A 10265-nucleotide genomic window follows, 5' to 3' on the forward strand; every position below is an offset into this window, starting at 1 on the left:
ATACTTCTTATAATAATATGTTTCATCATAATTGGTTTAGCCGATATTGTTGGTTAGGTGATTTTAATAATAGTCTTTCCAAATAAAATCTTTGTTCCGTCGAACATCTTCAAACAAAATTATTTTCATTAGTAGCACCAAACGTTACCGTTGCCAGACATGACAGCTTGCCACAGTTAACTGTTTTGAGAACTTTCAGTCATTCATATTCATGTTTGAACAGTTTTATTTCCGCTGCGTTTTGTTCAATAAAGAGTGCATACAGTTCGTGGCCACTGAAATCTTCTGCACAATTGCGCAGAAGATTTTCCACAAAAAGACAGGATACCGACGAATAACTCTCCAGAAATAGGGCATTTCCGAACCCCGGATGAAATGATAGGAATATATAACATCCTATCACATCCCAATATATTTGCGCTAGACTGCTCTATAAATTACAGGATAGGTCTTTACTTTAGAACATAATAAAAAATTGTCTAGAATCTACAGAAAATTTCCCACAGGACTTCGAATGCGAATCATATATCATATCCCTTTTTAGGGATAAGCTCGCCTTTGTTCTCCTCTCTGTGTATTTTATTTTTATTTTTATGTGCAATAAAGAGTTTACATACATACATACCTGCTGTGGTGGCCTAGTGGTTTGACCTATCGCCTCTCAAGCAGAGGGTCGTGGGTTCAAACCCCGGCTCGCATCTCTGACTTTTTCGAAATTCATGTGCGGAATTACATTTGAAATTCACCACGAGCTTTGCGGTGAAGGAAAACATCGTGAGGAAACCTGTACAAACCTGCGAAGCAATTCAATGGTGTGTGTGAAGTTCCCAATCCGCACTGGGCCCGCGTGGGAACTATGGCCCAAGCCCTCTTGTTCTGAGAGGAGGCCTGTGCCCAGCAGTGGGACGTATATAGGCAGGGATGATGAATGATACATACATACATACATGCATATGGTAAAGACTTGTTGACCTTTTCGTAATTCGTTTTTAGACCTTTTGCTGGCTCTATCTGGGTTTGTTTATTAAACCAAAGTCTTGAATCTAATTATTTTTGTTATGGCTGGCTCGTCAAAATAAGGATCCTTTTTTTATTTACCGACAAGTTTTTATGTATATACCTCATATATTTGTTTGTTTCATCACCTCGTATATTTGTTGGTTTGCGTTAAATCTTGCAAGTTATTACTTACCTACTTCTAGTGGTCGGATTGACTGGAAATTTGGTATACCAGCAACAAAAAGTACAGTCAACAAAAAATAAAATTTATAACAAAAACGTATTGCTTCTATTTATAACAATGTTTCAACATTTAGGTAATTAAATAAATATGTCTAATGGAACTAAGTGTTAACCATTGTCATGATCCAGTATTCCCAAGAAAGCCTTTGTGCTGATTATGTAGTAATTGAAAATTGACAGGAATTGAATTGATAACCTCCTCCTTTTTTGAAGTCAGTTAAAAAGAAACGGTTTCACCAAGTATCAGTTAGCCGCATAGGATTCAGTGGAGCACTGAGACCGAAGACTCATTAATTAGTATAACTATTCGGTTGATCGGAATCAGGCTATATACAGAGCCTCGTAAACCGTCATGGAGTTGCTTGTTTTACTTGATACATTTTGGTGAGTGTGTGCAGGAATGACATGATTTAATTTCTCTATCTCCGTTTTACCAACGGGCATCCAAGCGAGAGAAACGTCTTCACCCTTATGTAGTTAGTATTTCATAAGTAGGCCCGCACTAAGTGGTTCGCTAAATTTTTCAATGCGAACTGCTAAGGAATGGAAATTCCTCCCATGGTCTGTATTTCCACATAGATACAACTTGCCTAGGACTCATGGCTAGGGTGAACAGACTGATGCTGAACCAGTGAGATACACTTTTGGCTTCATCTGCAATTTTCATTAGGTGAGGTAGAGATAGAGGTCAATCTTAATAGGCCTTGACATCTTTTGCAGATGATCTAAGTAGCATCGCGACGACACTTGCTCTCGTGACTAAATAAGCTGATCCGGGACAGGATCCCCCGGCCGCACACGCGACAAGTGTACTCCCCCCCAGGTGGTCGGGGGTTGATGGCCTGCTCGAGACGCCTCGTGCGCTTTTCCTTTAGCATGTGAAACCAGTCGTCATCATGTAGTGCTCGACCTTTGTGAACAAGGCCCCGCCACTTACTACGATATTCAGCTAGCTCCTCCCATTGGCTGCTAGGGATTTTAAATGCAACCATGTCGCGCTTGGCAGAATCTTTGAAACGCAACATAGGTCGGCCAACGGGCCTCAGGTCAATCACGGTTCAGTTTTATGTAAAAAAGCCGTCTACAGTTTGAAAAACTAAGGGTTATTGAGGCACTTATCTACTGACGAATTTTTATCTAAGTCAAAGCAAGTTATCGACACGCTTTGGCTTAAAGTTTAAATTAAATCTAGGGAAAACCAAAAACGGTGTTAATTTGATCTTTGAACTCGTTGCACGTCAGTCCTGAGATGAAAAAACACATGTTTGTGTAAATATGCGCGTCGAAAGTCTCATTGTTGTCTAAAGATGATCACGATAGAGACGCCTGACGACAGAGCGAATTTAACACAAAAAAAAATACTTTTAAGTACTTATGTGCGTTTGACGTCTGTTTTATGCTAACCAACGTGAGACAAAAACTAATGGCTTAAATATTTAAATCCTATAGAAGCGTTACCTATAATACTAGAACTGAGGGGAAATGTTATTGTGTGTACCTATTTCCTTTCAGATTCGTACCGATCATTTTGGTACAAAATGCCAAAATGCATAGAATGTTGAGATGTAACTCTGTCAAAAGTAGAAAATGTTTGTGCCATCAGGTCAATTTGTCTGAATATTTAGGGGCAAAATATGCTATGACCAACATGCACTTTTACTCAAAATCTTACAAAGACAGACTTCACTATGGTCCATTTTGTCTTGAAGTTTTTAGGTCAGAATTAAATATTCTATGGCCAAAATGTGCAAAATGCGATTGACTGAATATGCTAATCGAAATGTTTTCACGAAAGAATTCATTATGATCAAAATATGCATATATGTAATCATGTTATTTATTTACTTCTGATTGTTTATAATGACTATTATATGAGACTGCTCAGGCTACTCTACCTGCTTAGGTAGATTTTAAAAATGGTCAAGCAATCAAATCGTGGTGTATGTTAGCTTGACATTAGAACATTTTGTCAACGGGATTTTACATAAAGTACTATTTTGACCGTTTAACATTTAATTTTAATCCATTGAAAATTCTGGCACTTGTACCAACATTACCCGCTACCGTTTTGTCTTTCGTCCTTACAAACATGTAGACATAAATATACTTTTTAGGGTTCCGGAGCCAAAATGGCCAAAACGGAACCCTTATAGTTTCGCCATGTCTGTCTGTATGTCTGTCTGTTTGTCCGTCCGTCCACGGCTTTGCTCAGGGACTATCAATGCTAGAAAACTATAATTTTGCACGGGTATATACGAAAACTATGCCGACGTAATGGTATGTACATTCAAAAATTTTAGGGTGCCTCCCATAGACGAAAAATGGGAGTGATTTTGTTTTCTCATCCAACCCTATATTGAGGGATATCGTTGGATAGGTCTTTTAAAACCATTATGGGGTTACTAAGACGATTTTTCGATTCAGCGATGTGTTTACGAAATATTCAAGTTTAAAATGAAAATTCATTAAAATGGAGCCTCCCCCCCCCTCTAAAATCTAAACCGGTGGGTGGAAAAATTTGAAAAAATTCTGGATGGTAGTAAATATATCAAACTTACAAGGAAAACTATAACGGTTAAGTTTGCTTGAGAATTATTAGTAGTTTAAGAGTAAATAGCAGCCTAAGGTATAAAATATACCTAAACTTGGAAGATTCCGTATAAAATACGAAATCCTTCAAAAAATATTACTCATTTTTTTCGTAATGGCTACGGAACCCTATTTTGGGCGTGTCCGACACGCTCTTGGCCGGTTTTTGACTTTTGTACAATTTGACAAGGGAATTTTCGAACCCTAAAGTAAGGCTTTTTATCCACATCGGCTACATTACTGCTGATTTTATTTGTTTATTTTTTGTACAATAAACTGATTATTAGCCATCACCTTCTCTGCTTTATCTATAATTATCTAAAAAAAATACTAACTGCACACACCTGCGAAGAATTCAATGCTGTGTGTGAAGTCAGTGGGGTCAGTGGAGAAGATTGAAGACAAATTAACTACACCGTTAATCTGACACTATTCTTTATATATTTATCAAAGTCAGTTTTGTACTATTATTCAAATTAATATTACATAACGACCATCGGAAATATATAATTAAAAGTCGTAGCTTGCCTTGACTCCTTATTTCCTTCTTCCAGTCTTAAACGACCTTAAGGTTATTGGTGCGACGGTTTTTACACGTCTGACGATTTTCGAACTGGACTTTCGTTTATTATATAGTTTTTTTTTTCTGCACCTTGGTGAAAACAGTAAAATTCCTTAAACGTTGCGGGTGGTAGGACATTGTGCGTCAGTTCTCTAACCCTGATCTCTTTGTTCTCTGAATGGCCTCTGAGTATTTAACATCTGTACCTAGAAGACCTAGATATTCCCTGCGTCATAATCGCAGATGCGGTCGCGAATTCCTCAGAAACGAGCTGTTTCCTGCGCATTGACGCAGAAAACTATGAAACGGATATGACGTCAGGACGTGAGTAAAGATTGCACTAGAACCTGCTTCCTATTATGTTCTGTGTAGACTGTCTGTACCATAGTCACCACATGACACCATATGATACCATGCATGCACCTATTAATTTGCACATTCGTTGCGGCAATTTTTTATTCGCAGACGTTCGTAGATTTTTCATCTAGTAGAGTAACGTTTGCCACTGTTTCATTACGCAGATCACCTGTTTCGTCAAGTAGTCAGTCGGCAAGATGGAAAGATTTTTATTTTTTTAATTGGCTCAGTTAAAACAATAACTGTTGTAGGAAACAATTAAGTTCGGGTCACCGAACTTAATAGTCATATTTGGTAACATCGTTAATAAGTAAGTAGATCTGCTGAGGTAAATACTTAACTACCTTTACGTGTAGTTACTAATAATGCTACCAAATGGTCACCGAACTTACTGTTTTCCTACAAAAGTTTTTCTATTCTGTTGGGTCCTTACCCCCAATATCCCAGGAAAATGTAGATATTTAGATCATGTGTTTTGTCCTTTTTATCTACTTATATGTTTCTGAGTAACTTACTTACTTTCATTTGACTTTTTGACATGTTTCCTGTGGCGCATTCTTTTTGGCAATGACCTTACCGAAAGCGCTGGTAGTATAGAAAAAACACATAAATCTACAAGAGCAGTTGCGACCAAGGATACAATACAAACAGACAAATAAATACAGTAATAGTAATACCATTAGAATAAACTTTTTGATTGTATTGCATTGTGTTACGAAAAGTATCCATGATCAATGACGTCGACGATGACGAAAGAACAAGGAGGAGTGTTACGAGTAGAAGGTGTGTCAAGCGACACGAGCGTTGAATATTTCAGTCTAAAATCATTCATACGCATGACGATTATCAGCATTGCGTCAACATAGAGACGACTCTTTAATTCGACACATTGTAGAATGTTTAGTAACCGATTATACTAACGAGTTATCACACAGTGACGAATAAGGCCTTGAAATGCCCACGGCTGGTACACCGCAAGTCTGATCATCGACGTACTTCCCCAGAACAGTTTCTTAGTAATTTGAAAAATTAACTTGTTTACACGGATCTCCATCTGAGGGCAATCGTTAATGTAAACAGCTATTTATTTACAATTATCATGAATCGATTCCGTTGCAATAACCTACAGAGGAATGATACTTTGTGCCAAAAGATTCCGTATTACACACATTATTTAATTCATACTCATTTGCAAGTTGCTATACACGTTGTTGTTTTACACTTTTTTGTGCTATGCAACTATGTCTAGGTTTTATTTAAACGTTTTGCTTTAATTTACTTGTTCTTTGTTACAGGTATGTGATTCGCAATCTGGGTTGGAACATTTTTTTAGATTACTTGTAATGTTTAGTGCCACTTCATCAATGAAATCAGTCAGCTCTTCAACCCTCAGTATATTTTTAAGGTTTAAGAGATAGATTAGGTATGTAGAAGTAGATAATCACATTTCAAATTTGTTTATTTTTATTAATTTTGTTTATTTAACACCTGAAGGTATAAACAGTAGGAATAAAAAGATGAGAAGATTGAAGTAACGGTGGATAGGGAGGGAATTGGGGTGTATTGTGTAACTCCCATCGTATGATGAAACAGTATGCTGAACAGCAATTTATAGCTTTTCTTTGTAGCTTTAAAATGACACCTATCGCGTCACAAGATAGATTTAAAATAAAAAAACGGAATTTTGAATTTGAGTGTTGAACTAGTATAAAATTAGAATTTTGGCTGAATCTTCACTTTGATTCGGCTGCATTTTTAAAACAAAAGTTGAAAATAAATAATTTTGAATTTTGGCCGTGATGTAAGAATTGGCTCTTATTTATCAAAACATATTGACTTTGTGTACTAATTCCGTTCTTTTAGTGATCAACCTTTTCTCAGGCCTCCCGAAATAGACCCGCTACTACAAAAATAACTATAATCTTACATTGTTTACCTATTAATGAATAATTTTAAAGTAATTCATAGTTATTAACGCATCCAATTTCGGTTGAATCTCTATTCTATATAGATAATTTATATGTTCGGTATATTTTTTTTTTGTATCGCTTACCATTGAGGTGTACAGTAAAATAGAGTCATTGTGTTGTATTGTATATTATGCACGTATGTCTGAAAAAGGGTTAAAATCTTCTTTTTGTATAATATTCTGTTTTCATTTCTAAATTAATAATACAACCTAAAAACATCCAGTGAAAGTGTACTTTAACTTCATTACTTTATTTATTTATGTGTCATATAAAAATAACAGTACCTAACCCGGTTCAGTAGTAATAGTAGGAATTATGAATTATAAAATCTAAACCAGTGTCTATGTTAACATTATGGTGAATGTAGCGAAACATGTTATAGAGTTAAGGTTTTTTAAGCTCTCACTTAATGGACCAGCATAATTTTTGAAGAATAATGTAAAATATAACTGTTATTCTCATGTTCATTTATCATTTTAGATAAACGTTACTTGTACTTGTTGTATTTATTTAGACTATTCTTCAAATACCCAGAATGGGGTAGTTGAATCTAATAAAAAAAATACTTAATTCTTAAATTGGTTTTTATTATAATATTTATTTAATTTATTGGTGTTAATTCCCTGTACCCCTGCGCAAGCAGTTCCGGTTTTAAACTACTTCTTTTACAGTCAAATATCCATTTGTATGCGGTAAAAGAACGTTCTACATAACATGATAAGTTTACGACAATCTAATTTAAGTCTAATATTCTATAATATTCGACATCATTTAGGTCGATAAAATAATAAAGAATAAAATAATAAAGAGTCATTGTATTGTAGATTCGATATTTAAGTGAGAAGTCACTATGACAGCTCAAAAATGCCATGAAAATTTCGCTCTCAGCTTCGCTAACAGTCACAGAATATATTTTCGTGTGACAACCTGCCAAAGAGAATAGGTCAATTAAGTAAAAAAAGCTTAAAGAATGAAAGAAGAAAATTTATTTTTGTCATTATAGAAATTTCAAACAGAAAGATGGAAATAGGCAAATCGACACGAAATGGTCCCAACTCAGCATTGTTTTGGCCTCATCCGGCGCTGTTCATCTTGGAACCATTATAACATACCTACGTAAAATTCAATTTAAAAAGAAACAGTGTACCCGACTGCAAAATTTCATCACAAAACAACAATATACCAACCTAAAAATATTCAATGTATGTAAAAACAAATTTGAAAAGACAAAAAAAACAACTATAATGCTTTTTTACAGTGTTTGCGTAGACCTGTTGCTTCTGCCTTCTGCATGTAACAATAACAAAACATGGAAACTCCCTCGCACGATGGCGTGGGGAGACCAAAAAAGTTCCATCAGATGGAAAAACAGTTTATTCCGAGTATAAAGATAACGTCGTCACTTAACTTCTAGTAACATCGTTGTAATATTGAATTGATGCATTGTGTGTCGTGTTTCCAAGACGTTATAGAGGACGATCCTGTCGCAATGATACAGCAAAAAAGCGGTCACGCCAAGGCAATTCCACGGAAGCGATGAACGACTGATGGTTCACATTATGCAATAGTAATACTGCGACATACATACAGTGTAGATGATAAGTAATTTATTGTACTACGCCTGAGGCTTGTACAGTCAAATGCAAAGATATAGACACGGCACAAGCCGCACAAGTTACAAAAATATGTATATGTCGGCGGCCGATCGTAAAATCCTTCAGATGACGGAATTCCCAGGCATATCGTGAAATGGCGCCATTTCATGAATTGGCTAAGAAAGGGACATCCGCCATATCGTTAATAACTCACCTTTTAACGATATACCCGGTATAGAGCTAGGAATATCGACGAATGCGTTGCTCTAATCGATCTGCCGTATTGTGTCTCAGGCGCATAATGATATGCCTGGCCAACTTTTAGGCATATCTTGAAATGGCGCCATGAACTCACTACTAAGTGCACTACACTACATGCAATAGGTCATCCTCTCATCCTCTAAAGTTTTTTAACTGTACACAAACTAGGTAGGTATTGATTAGATTAGGTACCTACTGCACTGACATAGACGGAAACACTGAAAAAAAAGGATAGCTGAACTAGTTTGGCTGCTTGATGTTTAGCCAAAATTTACTAATTAGGAACCAAAATAATGCTAATATTGCAAAACCGGTTTTGTAAGACATCACCTAACTTTTAGCTACTAGTAGGCCTTAGTTTTGTTAACCGACTTCAAAAAAGGAGGAGGTTATCAATTCGGTTGTATTTTTAGTCACTCAAGTTATGTTACAAGCAAATTTTTTTTTGTTACTGTTAGCAAATCTTTTTTTTTAAGTGAAGACCGAAAATTTAAAATGTTTCAGGCTTTTTTATTCGCAGTGCTATAAGAGTCAAATTTCAAGTTTCTAGGACAACCGGAAGTAGGTTTTCGGCAATTTGTAAGAAAACACGTTTTTAGTGAATGACTGTATTTTTTTATTGCATTTACACCTACAAAGTTTTTTACTTCGAGGGGTAGTTAGCAGGCTTGAGTATTTGATATTAATATCAGCTTGATATAATACCTACAAGTGTTCCTGAGAAAAAGGGCCTTGACAAACGGACAGACGAACAACAAAGTGATATTTATACAGCATGAAAAAAAGTATGTATGTAAACTCTATACAAAAAGAATTGAAAAAGATAATTAGCTTAGTAGCTCGTGAAGCATATCCCATGTTCCTATGCTCAATAGGTAAGCATTACTGATTATATATTTTAAAATGTTATTAACCTTATATTATCTTATTAAAAATACTGTTACTAACTATGGATTAATAAATTTATTAATCATTTCAGCTGTCGATTTATTTTGTTGCCATTGAAATTGCTCTATGACAGACAGGATATTGTTGCGACATTAATAGGACCCTTTGGGTACGGAACCCTAATAGACCACTGACATTGACAAGCGTCAAATATGCGTTCCGGGGCAATGAACGTCCGTGTTTTGAGACAGTTTTGTCTTTCGGAAACCTTTGTCCTCCCTTTTTTCCGAACAAAACCGGGACTATGCAGCACTGTGGCATGCTCGATATTTTTATGGTACGGTTTTAAGGTGTATTAAAAATGATTTTTATCTAAACTTTGTTTTCACGCCCGTAATAACAGACTTTGAAAGCCATACTTAAAAACCTCACACAACAGTGCGCCATCTAGTGAGACAAAAAACGATAGCCCTCATTGCGTCACGAAGCGTCGTCCGACGACTAAAATACCTTTAATTATTACAAACTCACGAATGAAATGACGATCTATTTTTTTCGTGTGGGTTACTACCTACATGGGTGGGATCCATGAGCTAGTATAAATGGTGATAGTTAAGAGAAATGTGTTTTTTGGAAAAATAACGTTCTGCCAACTTTCTTGATAATGATGGTCTTTCCGAAAGTACTGTAATCTACCGGTAGTATAAAAAAGCAACATCTAGGTAAGTAAGAGAGCCGTTTGTGATCTATTTACAGGTTAAACTTTTTGATTTTGATGTGTATGTGTGAAAATCCAGAATC

The sequence above is a fragment of the Choristoneura fumiferana genome, chromosome 4 (genome assembly GCF_025370935.1).
Source record: "Choristoneura fumiferana chromosome 4, NRCan_CFum_1, whole genome shotgun sequence".
NCBI classification, from domain to species: Eukaryota; Metazoa; Arthropoda; class Insecta; order Lepidoptera; family Tortricidae; genus Choristoneura; species Choristoneura fumiferana.